Here is a 27,914-nt window from a genome sequence, read left to right as displayed (position 1 = left end):
GAGGTTATTGATATTTCTCCCGGCCATCTTGATTCCAGGTTCTGCTTCTTCTGGCCCAGCGTTTCTCATGATGTACTCTGCAATAAGTTAGATAAGCGGGGTGACAATACATAGCCTTATTGCACTCCTTTTCCTATTTGGAACCAGTCAGTTGTTCCATGTCCAGTTCTAACTGTTGCTTCCTGACCTGCATACAGGTTTCTCAAGAGGCACGTCAGGTGGTCTGGTATTCCCATCTCTTTTGGAATTTTCCATAGTTTGTTGTGATCCACACACTCAAAGGCTTTGCATAGTCAGTAAAGCAGAAATCGATGTTTTTCTGGAACTCTCTTGCTTTTTCCATGATCCAGCGGATGTTGGCAATTTGATCTCTGGTTCCTCTGCCTTTCCTAAAACCAGTTCGAACATCTGGAAATTCACAGTTCACGTATTGCTGAAGCCTGGCTTGGAGAATTTTGAGCATTACTTTACCAATATGTGAGATGAGTACAATTGTGCAGTAACTTGAACATTCTTTGGCATTGCCCTTCTTTGAGATAGGAATGAAAACTGACTTTTTCCAGTCCTGTGGCCACTTCTGAGTCTTCCAAATTTGCTGACAGACTGAGTGCAGCACTTTCACAGCATCATCTTTTAGGATTTCAAATAACTCAACTGGAATTCCATCACCTCCACTAGCTTTGTTTGTAGTGATACTTCCTAAGGCCCACGTGACTTCACATTCTAGAATGTCTGGCTCTAGGTGAGAGACCACCCCATCATGATTATCTGGGTCCTGAAGATCTTTTTTGTATAGTTCTTCTTTGTGTTCTTGCCACCTCTTCTTAATATCTTCTGCTTCTGTTAGGTCCATGCCATTTCTGTCCTTTATCAAGCCCATGTTTGCAAGAAATATTCCCTTGGTATCTCTCATTTTCTTGAAGAGGTCTCTAGTCTTTCCCAATCTATGGTTTTCCTCTAGTTCTTTGCATTGGTCTCTGAGGAAGGCTTTCTTATCTCTCCTTGCTCTTCTTTGGAACTCTGCATTCAGATGCTTATATCTTTCCTTGTCTCCTTTGCTTTTCACCTCTCTTATTCTCACAGCTATTTGTATTGCCTCCTTAGACAGCCATTTTTCTTTTTTGCATTTTTTCCCATGGGGATGGTTTTGATCCCTGTCTCCTTTTCAATGTCACAAACCTCCATCCATAGTTCATCAGGCACTCTGTCTATCAGATCTAGTCCCTCAAATCTATTTCTCACTTCCACTGTATAATCATAAGGGATTTTATTTAGGTCATACCTGGATGGTCTAGTTAAGCTATTTCAAATCCTAAAAGATGCTGCTGTTAAAGTGCTGCATTCAATATCCCAGCCAATTTGGAAAATTCAGAACTGGAAAATGTCATCTTTCATTCCAATCTCAAAGGAATACAAAGACAAAGAATGTTCAAACTACTACACAATTGCACTTATTTCACATGCCAGCAAAGTAATTCTCAAATCTTTCAAGCTAGGCTTCAACAGCATGTGAATTGACAATTTTCAGATGTACAGGCTGGATTTAGAAAAGGCAGAGGATCCAGTGATCAAACAGCCAACATCCGTTGGATCATAGAAAAAGAGAATTCCAAAAGACTTCTGCTTCATTGACTACACTATTGACTGTGTAGATGACAAGAAACTGTGGAAAACTCTTAAAGAGATGGGAATGCTGGACCACCTTACCTGCCTCCTGAGAAACCTGTAGCAGGTCAAGAAGTAACAGTTAGACCTGGACATGGAACAACAGACTGGTTCAAAACTGGGAAAGGAGTACATCATAGCTGTATATTGTCACCCTATTTGCTTAACTTATATTCAGAACTTCATGTTCAATGCGAGGCTGAATGAAGCACTAGCTGGAATTAAACTTGCTGCAAGAAATATCAATAACCTCAGATATGCAGATGACACCACCCTTATGACAGACGGTGAAGAGGAACTAAAAAGCCTCCTGATGAAAGTGAAAGTGGAGAGTGAAAAAGCTGGCTTAATACTCAGCATTCAAGAAATGAAGATCAAGGCATCTAGTCCCATCACTTCATGGCAGACAGGTGGGAAAACAATGGAAACAGTGAGATAAGTTATTTTCTTGGGCTCCAAAATCACTGCAGACAGTGATCGTAGCCATGAAATTAAAAGAACCTTGCTCCTTGGAATGGAGAAGGTAATGGCACCCCATTCCAGTACCCTTGCCTGGAAAATCCCATGGATGGAGGAGTTGGTAGGCTGCAGTCCGTGAGGTCGCTAAGAGTCGGACACGACTGAATGACTTCACTTTCACTTTTCACTTTCATGCATTGGAGAAGGAAATGGCAACCCACTCCAGTGTTCTTTCCTGGAGAATTCAGGGGCTGAGGAGCATGGCGGGCTGATGTCTATGGGGTTGCACAGAGTCGGACACGACTGAAGTGACTTAGCAGCAGCAGCAGCTCCTTGGAAGAAAAGCAATGACAACTTAGACAGTGTATTAAAAAGCAGAGACATTACTTTGCCCACAAAGGTCTATATAGTCAAAGCTATGTTTTTTCAGTAGTCGTGTACAGATGTAAGAGCTGGATAATAAAAAAGGCTAAGCACTGAATTGATGCCTTCAAAATGTGGTGCTGGAGAAGAGTTGTGAGTCCCTTGGACTGCAAGGAGATCAAACCAGTCCAACCTAAAGGAAATCAACTCTGAATATTCATTGGAAGAACTGATGCTGATGCTGATGCTGATGCTGAAGCTGCAAAACTTTGGTCACCTCATTCGAAGAACTGACTCATTGGGAAAGGCCATGATGCTGGGAAAGATTGAAGGCAGGAGCAGAAGGGGATGCCAAAGGACTAAATGTCTGGATGACATCACCAACTCAATGGAAATGAGTCTGAGCAAGCTCTGAGAGATGGTGAAGAACAGGAAAGCCTGGCATACTGCAGTTCGTGGGATTGCCCAGTTGGGCACAACTGAGTGACTGAACAACAACAAGATCTGTCTAGATTAAATCTAGTTTCAATGCTGAGTAATCTAGAAATAAATTTCTTGACACATATTTGGAAATATGTAAATCTTTCTACTAGTTGTTACTGTATTCATTTTTCAGGTTTTAAAATTCATAATAATTAGGGCTTCCCTGATAGCTCAGCTGTTAAAAAATCTGCCTGGAATGCAGGAGACCCCAGTTCAATTCCCTGGGTCAGGAATATTCCACTCCAGTATTCTTGGGCTTCCCTGGTGGCTCAGCTGGAAAAGAATCTGCCTGCAATGAGGGACACCTGGGTTCAATTCCTGTATTGGGAAGATCCCATGGAGAAAGGAATAGCTGCCCACTATAGTAATGGCCTGAAAAATGGCATGAAGTATACAGTCCTTAGGGTGGCAAAGTGTCTGTAAATAATTACGATTTATTTTTTAATGTCTTCATTTTGCTTTTCCCTGTCCCCCTTCCGGCTCAGGGGGAAAAAAAAATCTAAAGTAATTTTTTAATGAAAATACCCACTTAATATGGGCATAAAATAGGTAAATGGCTTAAATAGATGAATAAGCATAGCTGAGTGTATTACTACAATACAAAGAGTTTTTGTTGTTTTTTTTACTGAAGTGGCAACAACTGAACATTTCCCCACTAAGAGGAAGGGAGAAAGAGCACGAGAGAGAGAGAAACAAGGACAATAGCACTGATGGTAGCAAGGCAGGTATTGAGAAGTAGCAGTGATGAGTGTGGAGTAAAAAAAAGGAAACCCATTATCTTTCTGCCTCTTTCCCATAGTTCTGGGTATCCAAAAGAATCTTATGTAATTGAACCTATGATTTAATATAGTCAGATGTTTCATCATCTTCATCTTTCTCCTCTTTGAGCCTTAGAGAAAAATAAATTAGCAATAAAGCAATCAGATTATCCTCTTAACTGGGTAAGTTCTAACATGCCAGAATGTATAGTAGTTGAGGGGCTCCTCCTTTGTAATAAAGCTGTCAGTGCTGACATTCCCAGATTCATGGTCTCCTCCTTCCTCCTTTAACAGAGTGAGGGGATTATGCAGATGAGTCATAACACTATGTCTGCCTAGGAAATCTTGTCTTGTGTGCCTGGCATACTCTGAATTTGTTTCTATACCACTGAATGCCCACAGCTCAGAACTGTGTCTAGGGAATAAACACCTTAACAAAGCTGTTTAGCAGCTCCACTAAATGGTTCTGGCAGGCACAAACTTCTGAGTGGATGGGAGAAAGCTTCCTCTCCTACTCTGTTCTTCTATTTGTCCTTATTCAAGTCTCTTTCTGTGATTTTTTTTTCCTCTTTTCCTTTCTATTTCTTATCTGTTTGCTTCTTAAATGTTATTTTTCACTCCATCCCTCTCCTCTACAGACTGTTTTTGTTCGCATTATATATGAGCATTAAGATTTTTTAAGCACGGATATTTCCTTAGAATTCTTTCCTTTAAAGTGAGGAATCATTTTATTTTTTTTAGCTTTGCCAGCCCTGAGAGAATAGAGAAGAAAGATGTTAGGAATGGGGCTGTGTTTGCCACCAAATAGTCATTAGTCAGCCTTACATTACAAAGCCTTTTAAACTGTGGTCCAGAGTTAAAATTTTATTCTGAGTGTGATGAATCTTTACAGGGTTTTGAGCAGAAATGGTACATAATTTAATTTCTATTTTAAAATACCAAGCTTTGGTTTAATGTGTAAAGAATACACATTAAAGAAGGTAGAAAGCAAGAATGGAAGCAAAGAGATACACTAGAACGCTGATACAGAAACTGACACAGCTAAGATCCTGGCTAGAACTCAGTGCTACTATTTTTGCAATTTTGTCTTTTCTTAGCTTCAAATAGCTAAGTGTCTTATTAGTTTTGGTTTTTTTTTTTTTTTTTTTTTTGAAGTCACCATAAGTGGCTTACCTTTCTTGACCTTCTAATTGTTTCCCTGTGGATACTATAGTTTTTCAGGTTTTTTTTTCAACAATGTCATCTACTTTAGAGCTTAGTGGAGTAGGTATATTTGCAACAATTTCCTCGGCATCTCTTAGAGATTATGAAGAGTTATACAAAGTAAACCTTTTCCTGAAGACAAGCGCTTCAGTTTAAAGAAGGTTCTTAAGTTTTCTTCAAGGAAGAATCAGACATTGAAGCCACACTATTCAGTCTAAATTTGTATTTAATCCTTATTTTACAATAGAGTTAACCACACTACATTCCCCTGATAGCAACAGCATATAGAAAATGAAGTGAGATCTTAAGGATTTTTCTGTAGTGGTTTTGCCCAGATGAATCACTCAGTGGCATTCTGTCATTTTTTTTTTTTTTTTATCCTAAGGGGAGAAACAAATGTCTAAGAAGGCATTATCTTTTTTGTATGTTTTCCAGCAAATTATTTAACACTCCTAGAAATATCAAACACAAATTCATAAAAATTACAGGTCTGCTCTAAGACTTTTAGTACAAAATATTTAAATTTAACTTCTAGAGAATTTGTGAACTAATAAAATGTTGGAATGATTAGTAAGCTTAATATTTGAATAACATTATTTCATATATGTTTCAGAAATTTAAAATTTTCTTATGATCAAGCCTTTTAGATATTAAGCCATGTACTCAAACTGACCTAATCATATGTAATCCCCACTTAAGATTATTGAATTAAATTAAACTTTCATATTTTAAGGCTATAGATTAACCATAAAATTATCAGTTTGTCTAGTTATCAAAATATTTTGATATCATTTTAACTTGATTCAAACTATATTTATATAAAGTATTATATAAACGCAGTCATGTAAACACAGTTGCGCAGTCGTGTCCAACTCTTTGTGACCCCATGGACTGTAGGCTGCCAGACTCCTCTGTCTGTGGGATTCTCCAGGCAAGAATATGGGAGTGGGTTGCCATTTTCTTCTCCAGAGGATCTTCATGACCCAGGGATCAAACCTGGATCTCTTGCACTGCAGTCAGATTCTTTACCATCTGGGCCACCAGGGAAGCCAACGTTTACATAAATAGTTTATAGTGATATAGTGAAGTCTCTCAGTCATGTCTGACTCTTTGCGACCCCATGGACTGTAGCCTACCAGGCTCCTCTGTCCATGGGATTTCCCAGGCAATAGTCCTGGAGTGGATTGCCATTTCCTTCTCTAGGGATCTTCTCAACCCAGGGATTGAACCGGGTCTCCCATATTGTAGACAGATGCTTTACCATCTGAGCCACAAACTTATTCAAATATAGATTTGGAAACACTTCAAATAGGCCTAAAGTGAAGTGAAAGTCACTCAGTAGTGTCTGACTCTGCGACCCCATGGACTGTATAGTCCATGGAGTGCTCCAGGCCAGAATACTGGAGGGGGTAGCCATTCCCTTCTCCCCAGGATCTTCCTAACCTAGGGATCAAATCCAGGTCTCCAACATGGCAGGATTCTTTAATAGCTGAGCCACCAGGGAAGCTTTCAAATAGGCCTAATTTAAGCTTTTGTGCAAGCTGACAATAAAAGATACTTCTGGATAGATATGAAATTCTATAAACACATACTGTCTCTCATACTGTAATTTATGAATGTTTTCTTGGGTCAAAGAATACAGTTCCCTACTCTGAGTATCTCTTAAATCCTACAACCAACAACATTCAATCTTTCTGTTGTTGTTCTTGTTCTTTTTGTTATGTTCTAATTCATATAAATTCAACTGCTACTTTACAATATGTATCACTAGATCTGTCTTCCCAAGTCACTTTGTATTTAATTCTACAGTACACTCTTGTAGGTTTTCTTCAGGAATTTTAAATATCATATATGCAAAAATAACATTTTCCCCTTTACATCTTATTTTCTGCCGTGTTCTTTTAAGCCTTGGGTGGTGATCACACCAAGCACCCACTCAGAGGACAAAAAAATCTTAATGTCAACTGTTGGTTCTCCTTCTTCAACTATATTTTTGGTAAATCAACAAAATATCCTGATTATACTTTAGAAATGTGTCTCAATTACTGACTCACTTTTCCACCTCCAATGATACTGTTTCAATTCAGATCCTCATCATGCCTCTTCAGATTGTTTCAAAGGATTCCAAAGGGGTTTCCTTGATACTAGGTTTTTCCTCTTGGCAAAATGGTTAAACATGCATCTTCTTTTTGACAGAAGAAATAGTTAAAATTTTCTACTGGCTCTATTAAAAACTATTAAGATATAGTAGATATATAACTATTAGTTTCAGATGTACAACACAATGATGTGTGTGTGTGTATATATATATATATATATATATATATATATATAGTGTAATGATCACCATAGTAAGTTTCATTAACATCTATTATTACACATCCTTACAATTTTTTTTCCTCCTTCAGAAGTTTTAAGATCTACTCTAAGCAATTTTTAACTGTACAAGGGCTTTTGTTTTTGTATCTTAGTAAAGACATAGAACAGTCTTCATATTTTTTCACATATTAGAAACATTTTAAATTACAGTACAGTTTCTCTGAGGTTCATATCAAGGGTAAAATTGGGAAAGCCCAGTAAACCTGGATGGAGGGAATCTTTCATGATAAAGCACTTGCTGAGAGATCCTGCTTAAGCAGTTCGTTCAACAAACTTGGAAGGCCATGTGGGTCCCTGAGACAAGGAGTCATTCTGACTCAGGACCTAAAGAAATGTTATTCTGTACTTGTAGTTCAGACTGTGCCCATAAAGGGTCTCAAAAAGAGAGGTCCTTGATGAATGATCAATAGTAAAATCCTAACGGAGAGGAAATTACTTTGTGAAGCAGTAGTGGAGAGTATTTTCTTTTTAATCAGAGTACGTTACTGGAATTAAAAGATGTCAGCTATGCTACATTAGTCAGATTATTTTGTGGGAGGCACCCATAGTTAGCAGCAGTTATATTCTCTTATCACTCATGGTGTATGTTCTGGTGAGATTTTGGGTCTTCAGGCTCAAGCAAGTGAACAGAACAAGAAGGTCACAGACAGACTTAAGAGGATGGAGGTAAGTTATCCTGTAGAGGAGTGTAGAATAATCTTTGTTCATTTCCAAGGCAGATCATTCAATATCACAGTACTCCAAGTCTATGCTTCAAACAGTAAGCTGAAGCTGAATGGTTCTTTGAAGACCTACAAAACCTTTTAGAACTAACACCCCAAAAAGATGTCCTTTTCATTATAGGGGACTGGAATGCAAAAGTAGGAAGACAAGAAACACCTGGAGTAACAGGCAAATTTAGCCTTGGAGTACAGAATGAAGCAGGGCAAAAGCTAACAGAGTTTTGCCAAGAGAATGCACTGGTCATAGCAAATACCCTCTCCAAAAATGAAAGAGAAAACTCTATACATGGACATCATCACACGGCCAACACCGAATCAGATTGATTATATTCTTTACTTCCAAAGATGGAGAAGCTCCATACAGTCGGCAAAAACAAGACAGGGAGCTGACTGTGGATCAGATCATAAAGTCCTTATTGCCAAATTCAGGTTTAAAATGATGAAAGCAGGGAAAACCACTAGACTATTCAGGTATGACCTAAATAAAATCCCTTATGATTATACAGTGGAAGTGAGAAATAGATTTAAGGGACTAGACTGATAAGTGCCTGATGAATTATGGATGGAGGTTTGTGACATTGTACAGGAAACAGGGATCAAGACAATCCCCAAGAAAAAGAAATGCAAAAAAGCAAAATGACTGTCTGAGAAGGCCTTACAAATAGCTGTGAAAAGAAGAGAAGTGAAAAGTAAAGGATAAAAGGAAAGATATAGCCATTTGAATGCGGAGTTTCAGAGAATAGCCAGGAGAAATAAGAAGGCCTTCCTCAGCGATCAATGAAAATATAGAGGAAAACAACACAATGGAAAAGACTAGAAATCTCTTCAAGAAAATTAGAGATACCAAGAGAACATTTCAGGCAAAGATGGGCTCAATAAAGGACATAAATGATATGGACCTAACAGAAGTACAATATTTTAAGAAGATGTGGCAAGAATACACAGAAAAACTGTACAAAAAAAGATCTTCATGAACCAGATAATCACGAGTGTGATCACTCACTTAGAGTGAGACATCCAGGAATGGGAACACAAGTGGGCCATAGGAAGCATCACTATGAACAAAGCTAGCGGAAGTGATGAAATTCCAATTGAGCTGTTTCAAATCCTGAAAGATGATGCTGTGAAAGTGCTGCACTCAATATGCCAGCAAGTTTGGAAAACTCAGCAGTGGCCACAAGACTGGAAAAGGTCAGTTTTCATTCCAATCCCAAAGAAAGGCAATGCCAAAGAATGCTGTAACTACCACACAATTGCACTCATCTCACACACTAGTAAAGTAATGCTCAAAATTCTCCAAGCCAGGCTTCAGCAATACGTGAACTGTGACCTTACAGATGTTCAAGCTGGATTTAGAAAAGGCAGAGGAACCAGAGATCAAATTGCCAACATCCACTGGATCATCAAAAAAGCAAGACAGTTCCAGAAAAACATTTCTTTCTGCTTTATTGACTATGCCAAAGCCTTTGACTATGTGGATCAGAATAAACTGTGGGAAATTCTGAAAGAGATGGGAATACCAGACCACCTGACATGCCTCTTGAGAAACCTGTATGCAGGTCAGAAAGCAACAGTTAGAACTGGACATGAAACAACAGACTAGTTCCAAATAGGGAAAGGAGTACATCAAGGCTGTATATTGTCACCTGTTTATTTGATTTATATGCAGACTACATCATGAGAAACACTGTGCTGGAAGAAACTCAAGCTGGAATCAAGACTGCTGGGAGAAACATCAATAACCTCAAATATGCAAATGACACCACCCTTATGGCAGAAAGTGAAGAAGAACTAAAGAGCCTCTTGATGAAAGTGAAAGAAGAGAGTTAAAAAGTTGGCTTAAAGCTCAAAATTCTGAAAACTGGGATCATGGCATCCGTCCCCGTCACTTCATGTCAAATAGATGGGGAAGCATTGGAAACAGTGGCTGACTTTATTTTTCTGGGCTCCTAAATTACAGCAGATGGTGACTGCAGCCATGAAATTAAAAGACGCTTACTCTTTGGAAGGAAAGTTATGACCAACCTAGATAGCATATTCGAAAGCAGAGACATAATTTTGTCAACAAAAGTCCATCTATTCAAGGCTATGATTTTTCCAGTGGTCATGTATGGATGCGAGAGTTGGACTGTAAAGCAAACTGAGTGACAAAGAATTGATTCTTTTGAACTGTGGTGTTGAAGAAGATTCTTGAGAGTCCCTTGGACTGCTAGGAGATCCGATCAGTCCTGGGTGTTCATTGGAAGGACTGATGTTGAAGCTGAAACACCAATACTTTGGCCACCTGATGCAAAGAACTGACTCATTTGAAAAGACCCCGTTGCTGGGAAAGATTGAGGGCAGGAGGAGAAGGGAACGACAGGATGAGATGGTTGGATGGATTACCGACTCCATGGACATGAGTTTGGGTAAACTCTGGGAGCTGGTGATGGACAGGAAGGCTTGGCATACTGCCATTCATGGGTTCACAAACAGTTAGACCTGACTGATTGAGTGAATTGAACTGAGAGGAGTGTAGTACCCAAACAGAAGAATGAAACTTAAGAAAATTAAACCCATCTTGGGGGCTGCTCCTTCTTTTGATAGGCTTCTCAGAAAACTAAAGTCATGCCCTGGTGGGTACTGCTGACTGTCTGAAAGTACATCCTATCTAATCGTGCCTCAAAGTATATGGACAGCCTCACTTCTTGCCAAGCCACCATATTTTGTTTTTCTGATACTCTGAAATTTCCCTCATTACTATCATATGTGGAGGCTATCAGCATTAGTTATTTACATTATATTTTTTGTAGCATATTCTGTTCATTTTTCTGTTTTTCTGCTCAGTGACTCTGCCTTTATTAGTTGGTAATTCCCTACTCTTTATTCAGAACCAAGTTAAAAACCTCAACTCATAAAATCTTTTCCAACTCTAGAAGGTGTTATCCTTTTTGTGTTACCAAAGCAAACTACGATGTTTTATAAGCTATTATTCTTTTGTCTCCAATTTTGGCAAACTTAATACAAGGCATGTTAGTTCCTCAAAAAGTGTTTGTAAAATATAAATGTGTCCCAATTATCAATTTTTTAGAAGTCTCGTAAGACAAAGTCTTCCATTAATTAAAATTTACTTCAAGTTAAAAAATGTATTTTTATAATTGAAGACTAGTATTAGATAAAGTGATTATATTAAATAGCTACAGTCTTATTTATAGATAATAAACACTTAAATATTAAATTTGACTATTATACTTACATATTTATTAATATGATGATAGATAATATTTGTTTCAATGTAGAAACGTTACTCAAAAAAATGAAATCTCAAGCTTCTTTTAAAGATTACAGTTTTATGGTGAGAAGAGGTACAAAGTTTTTCCTTTTTTGGTAGCAGATAGCAATCAATCTACAGATGTTATTTTACTAAATTAAGTTTCTTCATCCATATCATTCTGCTGAAAAGATGCAGATTAAAAAAATCAAAGATTCTAACTTTTAAGGAAAAAAGCATAATGTTCCCCCCAAAAGAGAAAAAGTTAAGCCTGCATGTTGTTTTCTTTGAATTCATTTTACTTGATTTTTGTTCAGTGTAAGGACTAACACTGATTGCAATGAACCTGCTCTATACAGGCCCTATGAAGATCCCTGTGGATTTGATTGTGGGGTAGGTGTCCAGCCTACTTTTTATTTTCTTTTAGAATATCTTTACAAGGAGAACAATATAATGTGATGAATTTTAAGCTTAGTAAACCATAAATAATATTCTCAAAACATTGCTTTCTTGTTCTCTCTGGTCACAGTACTTTAAGGATGCATAGTTAGATGTGGCAAGACAAAAGATGCTAAATTCAAAGAAAAGCTTCTAATGAAGTGGGTATGTATAACTACTTTAGACACAGTAATTTCATTCCAAAACTTGCAATAAAAGATACTAAAATTCAAGATTCAAAATAGTTTATTAACACTTTAGAGCAAATCATTAAACTCATCTCATTTTTACACTAGAAATAATTACTCAAAAATGACTAGTTGGTGGGAATGTAAACTAGTACAGCCACTATGGAGAACGGTGTGGAGATTCCTTAAAAAATTGCAAATAGAACTACCTTATGACCCAGCAATCCCACTTCTGGGCATACACACCGAGGAAACCAGAATTGAAAGAGACACATGTACCCCAATGTTCATCGCAGCACTGTTTATAATAGCCAGGACATGGAAACAACCTAGATGTCCATCAGCAGATGAATGGATAAGAAAGCTGTGGTACATATACACAATGGAGTATTACTCAGCTATTAAAAAGAATTCATTTGAATCAGTTCTGATGAGATGGATGAAACTGGAGCCGATTATACAGAGTGAAGTAAGCCAGAAAGAAAAACACCAATACAGTATACTAACACATATATATGGAATTTAGGAAGATGGCAATGACGACCCTGTATGCAAGACAGGGAAAGAGACACAGATGTGTATAACGGACTTTTGGACTCAGAGGGAGAGGGAGAGGGTGGGATGATTTGGGAGAATGACATTCTAACATGTATACTATCATGTGAATTGAATCGCCAGTCTATGTCTGACGCAGGATGCAGCATGCTTGGGGCTGGTGCATGGGGATGACCCAGAAAGTTGTTATGGGGAGGGAGGTGGGAGGGGGGTTCATGTTTGGGAATGCATGTAATAATTAAAGATTTTAAAATTTAAAAAATAAACTAAAATTAAAAAAAATGACTAATTTATTGACATGTATTTGATATTTCATACTTTGTTTTACTTAATCACAGTGACTCCAAATTTATATATTATTTTCTCCTGAGATGTTTGCTAGGTCATGATTCCTGTGCAGCCAATGACATGTGAAGTCTTATTTTCAGAATAACCCAAATAGTGGAGGAAACAAACATTCAACTAAATAATAGGACACAGGCAAGGTTTTTGTTGTTGTTGTTGCTTGTTTTGTTTACAAATTATGCTAATAATACAGGTTTTTCTAATTACTTTTTGCTATGCTTTTTCCCAATCTCTAGAGCATGAAATGTAGGCCACAAAGACCTCAAAACTCAGTGAGATCAGTTTGTACTGTAACATTGCCACATAGGTAATCATTATATTGCCATCAGTGGTTTTAGCCTGAAAAGAATAAAGAGCTAAATAAGAAAGAAGAAACTGACAAAACAGAAAAAGAGTAGATCTAATAATAAACCGCAGTCTTGGTCTTGGAAAAAAATAGCAAGTTTAACCAACAGACAGCTAACTTAGTCTATTTAGTAAGGTTCAGTTCAGTTCAATTCAGTCGCTCAGTCGTGTCCGACTCTTTGTGACCCCATGAATCGCAGCACGCCAGGCCTCCCTGTCCATCACCAACTCCAGGAGTTCACTCAGACTCACATCCATTGAGTCAGTGATGCCATCCAGCCATCTCATCCTCTTTTGTCCCCTTCTCCTCCTGCCCCCAATCCCTCCCAGCATCAGAGTCTTTTCCAATGAGTCAACTCTGCATGAGGTGGCCAAAGTACTGGAGTTTCAGCTTGAGCATCATTCCTTCCAAAGAAATCCCAGGACTGATCTCCTTCAGAATGGATTGGTTGGATCTCTTTGCAGTCCAAGGGACTTTCAAGAGTCTTCTCCAACACCACAGTTCAAACGCATCAATTCTTCAGCGCTCAGCAGTCTTCACAGTCCAACTTTTAATCACAGATAAGCTAAGTAAGAAATAACAAAGGAAAATAACTATTAGAAGAAACAAAAATTCCAGAAGTGTCTATTTTATAGAATTCTAGACAAACACATAAATAAACATCAATAAGAGGAAGAATTTACTTGATAAAGGCAATTTTTCAATGTACCACAATAGAAATTGTAAGCTGAAATACATTCATTAGAAGGAATAGAGAAGACAATCAAGGAATTATTTCCAAAACCACCAATCCCAATTACTTTCACAGAATTGAACTTTGAAAACCAGATAGTCCAAATGATAAATCATTCCAAACAATGTGCAATAAAGGGAAATGCCTGAACTTATTTTCTAAAGCAATTACATTACACAATCATCAGCAGATATTTGCCTCACAGAGAAAACAGAAGATATTGAGGAAAAACTCTTTCATCTTCCTTTTAGATGTATTAGTTTTCTACTATTATTGTTACTAAAGATAATCATTTGCCTGGGTACTGGAGCTCATTCCCATCTAACATCTCAGAATTCTATCTTGTGTTTTTCCTAATGTTCTTAATTAATGTATTTTTATTAGTAGAAATCAAGCACAAAGGCAATATGAACTACAATATAGAATTACATTTTATCATACTTAAATACGACATTAATGCCAATGTATTTTCTCAATTTGACTTCCTTCACCACTGCTATATTCTATCAGAATGCATATTTTAATTAGAAAAACTTTTACAAAACTATGAGTGCTATTTCACAGAAAATAATTTAAAATGTCTAGTGACCTTCATCCTGATTCAAGTAGAAGAAATGTAAGTTAAAATGATGATAAAGCATTTCTCAATTTGTAAGAACTGAAAAGGTATTTTAAAGATTCAAATTTTAATACTTATAACAGCATGGAGAAGTGAAAACTCTCATGCAAAAATGTGGAGGTTTATATGGTAATATCTATTGAATTTAAAAGTACACATGACCCTTGTCATGTCAAAGCAATTCCACTGTAAGAATTTGTCTATGCATAAACACACAAAACTGTGGCAATTACCTATGTGAAATATTTGCTTAAATATTAGTATAGATGGATATAAATGGAGGCAACCTATGTTTCCATCAGTTTGGAAATGTTTAAATAATAAGGAACATATACACACATAAAAAAGTATACTTTAAAAATACAATGAAAATAGATCAAAGATTCATCATAGAAAAATTGTTTCAATAATTAGTGACATATCCATAAAATAAATTATGTCCCTTGGAAAAAAAATTCTGTATAGGTTGATTGGTAAAAAATTCAATGATAAAATTACAGTTACTTTAAAGTATGAAAATTATGAAGATATAAATATAAAGCATATGCATTTTGGTACATGCATGCAAATAGTAGGGTAAGATTCACAAAACCCACAAAATTAATCACAGTAACTGATGGGGTAGTTGGAGAAGTTAGGAAGTTTATTTTATTATTATCAGTCCATTCAATTCAGTTTAGTCACTCAGTTTTGTCCGATCTTGGCGACCGCATGAACTGCAGCACTCCAGGCCTCGCTGTCCATCACCAACTCCCTTAGTTTACTCAAACTCATGTCCATCGAGTTGGTGATGCCATCCAACCATCTCATTCTGTGTCATCCCCTTCTCCCATCTTCAATCTTCCCCAACATCAGGGTCTTTTCAAGTGAGTCAGCTCTTCTCATCAGGTGGCCAAAGTATTGGAGTTTCAGCTTCAACATCAGTCCTTCCAATGAATATTCAAGACTGATTTCCCTTAGGATGGACTGGTTGGATCTCCTTGCAGTTCAAGGGACTATCAAGATATTTCTCCAACACCACAGTTCAAAAGCATCAGTTATTCAGCACTCAGTGAAAGAGGAGATTGAAAGTTAAAGTTTGTTATAGTATATATATATATATATATATATATATATATATATATATATATACCATTTACAGTTATCAACTGTCTTAAAATAAGTTTATATTTATGATTCCCCAGTGACTCAGATGGTAAAGAATCTTCCTGCAATGAAGGAGATCTGTGTTCCATCCCTGGGTTGGGAAGATTCCCTGGAGGAGGGATTGGCAATCCACTCCAGTATCATTGCCAATAATAGAGGATCCAACTGACTGGTTGGATCTCCTTGCTATCCAAGGGACTTTCAATAGTATTCCCCAACACCACAGTTCAAAAACATCAATTCTTTGGTGCTCAGCTTTATTTATGGTCCAGCTCTCACATCCATACATGACTACTGGGAAAACCCTAGCTTTGGACCTTTGTTGGTAAAGTAATGTCTCTGCTTTTTAATAGGCTGTCTAGGTTGGTCATAGGTTTTCTTCCAAGAAGGAAGAATCTTTTAATTTCATGGCTGCAGTACCATCTGCAGTGATTTTGGAGCCCTGAAAAATAAAGTCTCTCCATGTTTCCATTGTTTCCCCATCTATTTGCCATGAACTGATTGGACCGATTGCCATGATTTTAGTTTTCTGAATGTTTAGTTTTGAGCCAAATTTTTCACTCTCCTCTTTCACTTTCATCAAGAGGCTCTTTAATTCTCCGTTTTCTGCCATAAGGGTGGAGTCCTCTGTGTCTCTGAGATTAGTTATATTTCTTCTGGCAATCTTGATTCCAGCTTGTGCTTCCTCCTGCCCAGCGTTTCCCATGATGTATTATGTATATAAATTAAATAAGCAGGGTGATAATATACAGCCTGGACATACTGCTTTCCTGATTTGGAATCAGTCTGTTGTTCCACGTCCAATTCTACTGTTCCTTCCTGACCTGCATACAGATTTCTCAAGAGGCAGGTCATGTGGTCTGGTATCCCATCACTTGAAGAATTGTCCAGAGCTTGTTGTGGTACACACAATTAAAGGCCTTGGCATAGGCTTCCAGCATAGCTCAGTTGGTAAAGAATTTGCCTGTAATACTGGAGACCTGGGTTCGCTTTCTGGGTTGGGAAGATTCCCTGAAGAAGAAAATGGTAACCCACTCCAGTACTTTTGCCTAGAGAATTTCATGGACAGAGGAGCCTAGCAGGGCTAGGGTTGCAAGAGTCAGACATGACTTGGTGTTATCTTTCTGACTTTGCTGGTGGCTCAGACACTAAAAGTGTCTGCCTACAATTCAGGAGACCTGGGTTCGATCCCTGGGTTGGGAAGATCCCCCTGGAGAAGAAAATGGCAATCCATTCCAGTACTCTTGCCTGGAAAATCCCAATGATGGACGGAGGAGCCTGATAAGCTACAGTTCATGGGGTCACAAAGAGTAGCACATGACTGAATGACTTCACTTTCACTATAGTCAATAAAGCATAAACGTTTTTCTGGACCTGTCTTGCTTTTTCAATGATCCAACGGATGTTGGCAATTTGATCTCTGGTTCCTAACCTTTTTAAAATCCAGCTTGAACATCTGGAAGTTCGCTGTTCACATACTGTTGAGGCCTGGCTTGGTGAATTTCAAGCATTTCTTTGCTAGCATGAGAGATGAGTATAATTTTGCGGTAGTGTAAACATTCTTGGGCATCGCCTTTCTTTGGGATTGGAATGAAAACTGACCTTTCCAGTCCTGTGGTCACTGCTGAGTTTTCCAGATTTGCTGGCATATTGAATGCAGCACTTTCACAGCATCATTTTTTTAGGATTTGAAATAGCTCAACTGGGATTCCATCATCTCTACTAGCTTTGTTCACAGTGATGTTTCCTAAGGCCCACTTGACATTTGCATTCTAGGTTTTCTGGCTCTCAGTGATCACACCATCATGGTTATTTGGGTCATGAAGATCTGTTTTGCATAGCTCTTCTCTATATTCTTGCCACCTCTTCTTAACATCTTCTGCTTCTGTTAGGTCCATACCATTTCTGTCCTTTATTGTGCTCATCTTTGCATGAAATATTCCCTTGGTATCTCTGATTTTCTTGAAGAGATCTCTACTATTTTCCATTTTATTGTTTTCCTCTCTTTCTTCACACTGATCACTGAGGAAGGCTTTCTTATCTCTCCTTACTATTCTTTGGAACTCTGCATTCAAATGGGTATATCTTTATTTTCCTTCTTTACCTTTTGATTCTCTTCTTTTCCTCAGCCATTTGTAAGGCCTTTGAGACAACCAATTTGCCTTTTTGCATTTCTTCTTCTTGGGGATGGTCTTGATCACTTCCTCCTGTACAGTGTCATATCCATAGTTCTTCTGACACTCTATGAGAGCTATTCCCTTGAATCTATTTGCCACTTCCACTGTGTAATTACAAGGGATTTGATTTATGTCATAACTGATACTCTAGTGGTTTTCCCTACTTTCTTCAATTTAAGTCTGAATTTGGCAATAAGGAGTTCACAATCTGAGGCACAGTCAGTTCCTGGTCTTGTTTTTGCTAACTGAATAGAGCTTCTCCATCTTTGGCTACAAATAATATATTCAATCTGATTTCTGTATTGACTATCCAGTGATGTCCATGTGTAGAGTCTTCTCTCAATTTGTTGGAAGAGGATATTTGCTATGATCAATACGTTCGCTTTAAAAACTCTGTTAGCCTTTGCCCTGCTTCATTATGTACTCCAAGGGCGTATTTGCCTGTTACTTCAGGTAGCTCTTACTTCCTACTTTTGCATTCCAGTCCCCTATAATAAAGAAGACATATTTTGGGGGTGTTAGTTCTTATAGTTCTTGGGATGTTAGGTCTTGTAGGTCTTCACAGAACCATTCAACTTCAGCTTGTTTAGCATTACTCTTTGGGGAATAGATTTGGATTACTGTGATATTGAATGGTTTGCTTGAAATGGACATAGATCATTCTGTCATTTTTGGGATTGCATCCAAGTACTGCATTTTGGACTGTTTTGTTGACTATGATGGCTACTCCATTTCTTCTAAGGGTTTCTTGCACATAGTAGTAGATATAATGGTCATCTGAGTTAAATTCACCCATTCCAGTTCATTGTAGTTCACTGATTCCTAAAATGTCTATGTTCACTCTTACTATCTCCTGTTTGACCACTTCCAATTTGTCTTGATTCATGGACTTGGCATTCCAGGTTCCTATGCAATATTTCCCTTTACAGCATCAAACTTTACTTCCATCACCCATCACATCCACACCTGGGTGTAGATTTAGCTTTGGTTCTGTCTCTTCATTCTTTCTGGAGATTTTTCTCCACTGATCCCCAGTAGCATATTGGGCACCTACTGACCTGGGGAGTTCATCTTTCACTGTCATACCTTTTTGCCTTTTCATACTGTTCATGGGGTTCTCAAGGCAAGAATACACAAGTGGTTTGGCATTCTCTTCTCCAGTGGACCACGTTTTGTCAGAAATCTCCTCCGTGACCTCTCTGTCCAGAGGCAGACAGGCAGGTTTGCAACATCCAGAGCCTGAAGGCAATGGGCTGCTACATTCTCAGCCCCAAAGATGGCATCTTCTAACAAACTTTGAGCAGGCTCCCAGCTGCTAACCATGTTTTCCTGATATCCTGGATAGTTGACATCTGCCAAGATGGTCACAGCCTGTGATCAGCTCTCCAGAGGAAACATATGGCACACCTGATATTTTGCTCTTGCAGCACACTCAGGAAACTGAGTGGCTGAGACCTAGGAGGTGATTAAGATGCATGGCCCACCTGTAACAGTGTGCTCACCAGCATCTGGTCACCTAAGCTACTCAGACCTGGGGAGGGCACAAAAATGCATGCCCAACCCACAGAGACTGAGCCAAAAATGTGTCTGAGTGTCTCCTTTGGGAGTATGGGTCAGCAGTGGACTGCCTCAGGGGCTCTGGGTGTAGCAGACCTGATATGGCATAAGCCCTCTTGTAGGAGGTTGTCATTAACCCCACCATGGAATCACCAGAACTTTCACAGGACTGGGGAAACAGACTCTTAGAGGGCACAAACAAAAACTTGTGTGCACCAGGACCCAGGAGAAAGGAGCAGTAACCCCACAAGAAACTGATCCAGACATGCCCATGAGTGTCCAGGTGTCTCTAGTGGAGGCGTGGGTTAGTGGTGGCCTGCTTCAGGGTCGGAGGCACTGAGTGTAGCAGTTTTGAAGTGCACCTTTTGAAGGTCCACCATTATCTTCATTACCTCCACCATAGTGTGGCCTCAGGTCAAGCAACCAGGAGGGATCACAGCCCCGCCTATCAACAGAAAATTGGATTAAAGATTTACTGAACATGACTCCACCCATGAGAACAAGACCCTGTTTCCCCCTCAGTCTCCCCCTTCAGGAAGCTTCCATAAGCCTCTTATCCTTATCCATCAGAGGGCTGACAGAATGAAAACCACAATCACAGAAACCTAACCAAACTGATCACATGGACCACAGCCTTGTCTCACTCAATGAAACTATGAGTCATTTACAGTCATCACACTGTTTTAAAATAAATTTATAAATAAAGATGAATTAAACCACACTATTTGATGTGAATTTGACTTCCTGTGATTGTTGCAAAGGAGATATATCTTATTTAATTTCCAAAAACTAAATTTTCAAAAAAATTTAAAAACACAAAAATATGAAGGAAAGAGAGAAAAAGAAGAACAAGTATGGGGGGACAGGTTGAGTTAGAGAGAAAAAAAAGAAAAAGGAAGGAGGGAAGGAAAGAAAAATTGTATACTCCTGACTTTGATTTTTACCTTAAAAATTCTACTATTGGCCAGGTGATATTGCAGTACAATCAATCTTGAATGACATTACTTTTATTACTACTATGAAAGATAATAACAAATCAACTGAATTTTTTAAAGTAGGAAATGTAACAAAAACATGTAGTTCTAACTCTATTTGTCACAATACATGTTACTGTTTGTTTGTTTTTTAATCATTGTACACAATGCAAACTATTAATATTGGAAGATAATCTAACCTATGATATATATTTAATAACCAAAACAAATAATACATCTTAAGCCAACTTTAACATTTGTTTTAAAGTGATAAGGAATTTAAGTGAAAGTGAAGTCGTTCAGTGTGTCCGTCTCTTTGTGACCCTATGGACTGTAGCCTATCAGGCTTCTCTGTCCCTGGGATTTTCCAGGCAAGAATACTGGAGTGGGTTACCATTTCCTTCTCCAGGAGATCTTTTCGACCCAGGGATTGAACCTGGGTCTTCTGCATTATAGGCAGACGCTTTACCGTCTGAGCCACCAGGGAAGCCCCCATAAGACTGCAATTTAATATAAGTAATAGTGTAACAGTGGCACCTTTATCTTTTTTTTAGTGTAAAAGCTGCACATTATTTGATTTGGTTGAAAGCAATCTTTTTGTTAAGAAGGATAAAATTTATTTATTAATGATAATTAAGGATACATTTTTTTGCCTCAGTGACAGTTCTGGTTTCAGTCCTTTGCAGACAGAAGATTACATGTATTGTGATCTCCAACAATTCTAATTTAAGTTCAGAATACTAAACATAATATATCTTAAAGATAAAAATAAAATAGGACAAAAGAGGAACATTTTAAGTGTTATTTTTAAGTGAAACTAGATTTGTTAAAGTACCTGCTACTGTCATAGTTTGAAATTAAAATCCTGATCTGGGGCTTCTCTTTCTTAAGGACTGCAAACAAATATCTATGTACATCTTAAGAATTCCTATATTGGAAGCTTGAGGTAATTCAAGAAAAGACCAGGTCTATCTGTAGAACTTTAAAATGATATTATGCTTTAACTTTTTTAATAAAGAAAATCATAATATATCAGCAATTGATACTTTTCTTTACAAGTATATATTTATGTTCATTCTTCCTACCTGGGAAATAAAATATATACATGTATTCAAATAATTTACTTACCTTTGGTGTTTAGCATAGTAATTCCTTTCTTTTGTAGGTATTCTGACATCTTGGAATTCAAGTCAAAGGGACAACTGAAATGTCTCCTGCTTTTAATGAGCTTGGTTGCACACAACAAAAACTTTGTGACAGGAAAGGGGGGCCTGGAAAATACTAGAGAAAACTAATAAAGGTAGAAAGATACAAATATAAATCTAACCATATGCCTCTTAAAGGAAAAAGGTACAATTTAGCCTATTACTAATCCAACAAAATTGGAAATTAACAAATATTAGATGCATAGATAAAAGCTATAGAATACCATTTACTATAGAAATTTTTAAGGCAGATTCATGTGACCACCTAAAAGGAAATATGTATATATATGTACATTTATACATGTCTGTGGGATCACAACTTGGTGCTCTGAAGTTGCCCTCAAAAATTGTCATATCTAAGCTACAAAGTTTTTTTTTTTTTTCATCATATTGGATTTAGTCTAAGACTTCTAACCTCTCTCTAGTATTGATTTCAGCAACCTTCAAAAATCACTATAGCTTGCTATAATTTGCATTTTACTGGGCAGTATCAGCAGAATTGACAATATTTGCTAAAGCTTGTGTCATTTTCTCAATGAAAACTTTAAAAATAACTATTCAGTTGTTCAGAATCCATTTTTATTCATGTACCTGTTCTCCTCTAATCCTGTTATGTCAGTTCTCTAAATTAACAATCCACCTCATTCTTATGAATTTCCTACAAAATATTCAGTAGACATCTATAAAGGAGGGTGATATTGCATTCAGAAGTAGATGCTTGCTATTTGCCATGTGCCAGCTTTCACATTCCAGTGCATGATTTAGGAAATAATTTTACCTTGATGGCATATATTTATATGATAAAATTTCATTGTTTCTCACCAAATCTTGTTATTGAAAATTGAAAGCTGAAACTACTTTATTGATTTTATCAATTTTCAGTTTATTTAATATGTGAATTTTTCATGGCTAATTCTAATCACAAAGAATATGAGCATGAGCGACAAAGCAGATCAAATTGGAAAGGTTATAACTGCAAATACGGATGGCAATACTTCATGAAGGAGGCTCAAGTCTTGGATCTTGGAGACGAAAAGAGAAAGTCATAAAACGCTTGACTTCTACATCAATGACATATGAGGATAATAACTGTACAGTGAAACTTCCATAGCAAAACAAAAGTAGCAGTTATTTCTCCATGTTAAATACATCTGTGTGTTAGCCTGTATGGCTCTGCTTTGGGGTTTTTGTTGAATTTAAGTTGGTTACACAGATCTTATCTGGGGTTAGGCTGAAAGGTCAGCATGCAAAGGGGCTTGAGTTTCTTATGTTAAAGACTAAAAACCTCAGAGAGATGAGGAAAAGTCAGCACGATGTGAACTGGGAATTGGTACTATATCACTTCCATATGATTTTGGACACAGCCAGTGACATAGTCAAGGCTAAAATTAATGGAGCATGAAGGTAGAATTGAGGGGGGAGAATGATATTTGCTGGATATTAGTTAATCAATTATAGCAATTATTAGAATAAAGATCAAAACAACCCAATGAGCTGCTTTGCAAATGCCCTATACAGAAATAGAGTCACTTAATTTAATGTAAGGAGTTTGTGGTCTTTAATACCAACGGGCAAAGTAACTTCTTATTTCTTTTATTTCTATCCTATACAACTTTATGATAATGTCATGAGAAACCCAGCTTTATCATCAAGCTACTTCCATCAGGTGAATCCAAACCTGTAGGACTAGTGTACAACAGGGTCAAGGATCAAGAAGTTTATTCCATAAGGTGAAGAACAGCCAAGGAAGGCATCAATCTGTGCTGACCTGGAATTTGCCAGACATTCTTGGCTCCAAAACAAATTCAGATACCAAAAGGAGGAAAAAGTAAAGTATTCTATGTTATCTGAGTCCCAGATTTTGCTCAGTTTAGGTCATCACAGATTGATAACTGGATTTTGCTGAGAGAAGAGGAAGGACATAGGTAGAAATAGAATTTTTTAATTTGGAAAACAGTTCAGTATGAGATTGGGAGATAAGTTATCATTTACACGTTATGTGCATTCTCCTCTACTTTGCCTTAGAATTCTGTACAGCTGTGATTTCAGTGGTTAGTAATAGCCATGGTCATGATGGAATCCTGATGAAACTTCCATCAAGAGAAGCTACTACCAAGAGAATAGTTCATTTATATACATTACGTCTATCCCTTTAGGTATATGACGGTGGCCACAGTGGGGCCACACTTTTCAGTCAGTTATTGACCATGGTTGGGTGAAGTGATGTTAAAGCTGGCTCACTCAAGCCAAACTCAGGACTATGCAATTTTGCTCATGGACACCATGGGCTGTGCCTGGGCTTTCTCAGAACCATGCTGCAGTCAGACCATTTCTGCCCAACCTTTCTTTTCCTCTCTTTTTTTCACAGAAGTCAGCCTGCCTTATGGGCTGGAGGCTCTCACTATCTACTCTACCACCTGCCTACTTTATCCTTCATTGCATCTCTCCTAATATTCCTTTGGCATATCTAATCTTATATAGAATCTCCAATACTTGGCCATCTGATACAAAGAACCAACTGCTAGAGAAAGACCCAAGTGCTAGGAAAGATTGAAGGCAAAAGAAGAAGGGGTGGCAGAGGATGAGATGGTTAGATAGAATCACCAACTCAAAGGACATAAAATTGAGCAAACTCTGGGAGATAGTGAAGAACAGGTGAGCCTGGCATCCAGCAGTCTATAGGGTCAAAAAGAGTCAGACACAACTTAGCGGCTGAACAACAACAGTCTTGTATAGGTATCATTTTCAAAGAGAGCTCAAAGTGACATCGTAACCAAGAATAGAATAGTGTTTATAATAAGACTGCTTAGTAATATTACTGTCTTAATAATAAGGCTGTGCTTGATATAAGTAGTGTATTTCACATGGACAAAAGTGTTACCTGCCATCAGCTACTGCAGTTGCCCTGATGATGTGCCTTGAGGTGAATTCAAGTTGGAGTAAAACAGAACACTGGCCCTAGGTAGTTTAGATGCCTATCAAAGGAATTATTTTAATGAGCCCAGATTTTTGCCTCTTCCCATACACAGAAAATCACTAAAATCATTAACTTGAGGTAACTAATTTTTGGTGACTAACAGCAATATTTTAATGTTCAGCTACATTTTTTTTTTTTTTTTGTCACCCGGCAAAACTTCTGCATAAATTAGCTCCTTCCTTACTTCTTTAAAACAGTTTTTCAGAGCTGAGAGGCTGTTTCCTGGGCTATAGTCTTCAGTAAAGTCCTCAAATAAACATAAGTCTCAGCTTTTAGTCTGTGTTTTGCTTTTAGTTGACATTTAGAAGGCATATAGTGTTATATAGAAGGAGGGTCTGCCCTTCAGCACCTTATGGAAAGTACACCTCTATGCTCTATACTGCATGTTAGCTGCCTAGGTTTAATTCCCCTGATGGACATAGCTTGAAGATGAAGCTGGGTAAACCAGAAACAAGTGGTATAACCCAGCGGAGGGAGAGGTCATGTTTGACAGAGTATGAACTGCTCAGGGATAGTGGACATAGGATGGAAGAGGCAATGAGGCCTGGGGAATATACCCATACTTGAAATTGGTGGTAGCAAAGCCTGAGGAATAGAGCCTAATAAAAGTCAAATGGAAGTTAATTTTCAGTGGGCACCAAAGAGGTTTATCAAGGCATCCTTATATAGTTCAGTAGATGCTAGAAGACTTGGATCAGAGTAAGAGGCAGGATAGTTTGCATTGGGAATAAAGAGGAAAAAAAAAAAAAGGAAGAACTGCAGACATACAAAATCATACTTCATAAGTAAACAATAAGAACATTTTACTAAAGAGATTACTGGAAAAATGTGATAATTGTTATCAATAAATCAATGACCTGTAATTGTAGGTTGTTACAAGAATCACTGCAACATGATTTTTAAAAGGACTCTATATAGACTTTGTGCAGTTTACCCTGATAATAAAACCAGTTTATGGCATTGTGTTAATATTCCTAAATACATGTGAACTTCATTTCCTCACACATTAAGAGAAGGTAGTTGATTTAGTCTATGAATTTAGCTAGTATTAGTCACTCAGTCATGTCCAATACTTTGCAATCCCATGGACTATAGCCTGCCAGGCTCCTCTGTCCTTGGAATTCTCCAGGCAAAAATACTGAAGTGGATTGCCATTCCCTACTCCAGGGGTCTTCTGAACCCAGGGATTGAACCTGCGTCTCCAGCATTGCAGGCACATTCTTTACCATCAGAGTCACTAAGGGAGATCCCAGTGTATGAATTAGATCATCCTAATAAATTAGTATCACACTGGGGAGACACTTGGAATGCTATCTCTATCAAGATTCCAAATCTATCCTGTCAGTTAATGGTTGAGAACTTTTTTTTTTTTTTTCTGTTGGACACAACTCAGCACACACACTTTTTTTTCCCCTATAGACATGGAAATGCATAAAAAAAATATTTGGTATTTTTTTTTAAACTTTATGTTGCTGCTGTTGATGTCGATATTATAGAGTGGTGGATATTGACATATTCATGATGGCTTCTTGGGGAAAAATAAATACCTATAGGATGAATAGGAGGAAGAGAATGCATACAAGTTCCAGGGTATTTTGAATGGCATGAATCAAATGATAAGACTAGTTGCCAGACAGGCAAGTTGCTATATTGTCAAGAATCAGCATTGGGTTTAGTAGGTGAGAGCATATCCAATGCCTGAGAGAAATGAAACCAAGTTACAAATCATGAGTGATCTACATACTGTTATAAATTATTTCTTCTTCATTGTCTATTTCTATATTTTTTAAAACAATGAGCATTGTGTTTAAAATATATATGAGAACATGACAGATTATATCATAATAAAGCTAAGCACAGAGGTTTAAAAAAATCTAAATGAAAGCAGATTTAAAGTTAAAAATTTGGATGTAGAGGAAATGGCTTTTGAAAGGACAAACATTAAATCAAAATGTGTACTGTTACAGGTTTATTGTTTCAACTCCTTGTTCATGAATTGTGTTTCCTATCTCACATTAAAGAATTTAAAGTCATTGACTTCCTTCTAATAAACTGGGGTCACGTTAGATATAGCAGTATTGAAATTGTTAATTGAAAATAGGGATCTTTAGATAAGGTAATATCAATAGTTAATTGACAGTAGGAGTCCTGAGAAATATGTATGCAGGTCAAGAAGCAACAGTTAATACCAGACATGGAACAGCAGACTGGTTCAAAATTGGGAAAGGAGTACATCACAGCTGTATATTGACACCCTTCTTATTTAATTTATATGCAGAGTAGATCATGCAAAATGCTGGGCTGGATGAAGCACAAGCTGGAATCAAGATTGCCGGGATAAATATCAATAGCCTCAGATATACAGATGACACCACCCATATGGCAGAAAGTGAAGAGGAACTAAAACAGCCTCTTGATGAAAGTGAAAGAGGAGAGTGAAAAAGCTGGCTTAAAACTCTACATTCAAAAAATGAAGATTATGGCATCTGGTCCCATCCCTTCACAGCAAATAGATGGGGAAACAATGGAAACAGTGACAGACTTTATTTTGGGGGGACTCCAAAATCATTGCAGATGGTGAATGAAGCCATAAAATTAAAAGATGCTTGCTGCTTGGAAGAAAAGCAATGACAAACCTAAACAGAATATTAAAGAGCAGAGGCATTACTTTACCAACAAATGTTTGTCTCCTTACTTATGGTTTTTCCAGTAGTCATGTATGAATGTGAGAGTTGGACCATAAAGAAAGCTGAGCACCAAAATATTTATGCTTTTGAACTTTGGTGTTGGAGAAGACTCTTGAGAGTCCCTTAGACTGTCTGGAGATCAAACCAGCCATTCATAAGGAAATCAGCACTGTATGCTCATTGGAAGGACTGATGCTGAGGCTGAAACTCCAGTACTTTGACCACCTGATGGGAAGAACTGAGTCACTGGAAAAGACCATGATTCTCAGAAAGATTGAAGACAGGTGGAGAAGGGGACATAGAAGATTAGATGATTGGATGGCATCACTGACACAGTGGACATGAGTTTGAACAAGCTTCAGGAGCTGGTGATGGGACAGGGAAGCTTGGCATGCTGCAGTCCATGGGGTTGCAAACAGTCAGACATGACTGAGTGACTGAACTGGACTAAACTGAGCTAAGGTGAGAGTGGAAAATGTCAGTTTTCATTTCAATCCCAAAGACAGGCAATGGCAAAGAATGCTCAAACTACTGCACAGTTGCACTCATCTCACATGCTAGTAAAGCAATGCTCAAAATTCTCCAAGCCAGGCTTCAGCAATACTTGAACCGTGGACTTCCAGGTGTTCAAGCTGGTTTTAGAAAAGGCAGAGGAGCCAGAGACCAAATTGCCAACATCCTCTGG

The sequence above is a fragment of the Ovis canadensis genome, chromosome 6 (assembly GCF_042477335.2).
Source record: "Ovis canadensis isolate MfBH-ARS-UI-01 breed Bighorn chromosome 6, ARS-UI_OviCan_v2, whole genome shotgun sequence".
Classification (NCBI taxonomy): Eukaryota; Metazoa; Chordata; class Mammalia; order Artiodactyla; family Bovidae; genus Ovis; species Ovis canadensis.
The sequence above is the reverse complement of the archived record's forward strand: the minus strand, read 5'-3'. Positions refer to the sequence as shown.